This window comes from Apaloderma vittatum, unplaced genomic scaffold (genome assembly GCF_000703405.1).
Source record: "Apaloderma vittatum isolate BGI_N311 unplaced genomic scaffold, ASM70340v1 scaffold34264, whole genome shotgun sequence".
Classification (NCBI taxonomy): Eukaryota; Metazoa; Chordata; class Aves; order Trogoniformes; family Trogonidae; genus Apaloderma; species Apaloderma vittatum.
In genome coordinates, this window is record NW_009711519.1 from 6266 (window position 1) to 6617 (window position 352).

The window sequence follows — 352 nt, forward strand, 5'->3', positions numbered from 1 at the left end:
GCGTGGACTGCACCGAAAACCCAAAGCAGCAGGAACGGAGCCCTCCGGAACTTGGGGAAGGAAGATCCAAAGAGCGTTCAGCTCTCCTTTGGCAGTCTGGGGACAGCAAAGCAGATTTTTGTGGGTTTTTTTAAATTTTTTTTTCTCCTTTGAATTAATTATTTTTTGATTTTTTTTTTCCTTTTAATTCTTAGTTTTTATATACATAAATAATATTAAAAAAAAAGAAAAAGAAAGTGGAGTTCCTTTGGGCTTTTGGATACTCTTCCGACGTCAGAGAGAAAAGGAAACAATTATTTAAAAGGGGAGGGGGAAAGCTCTTAATATAATTTTTTTTTCTTTTTTTTCTTCG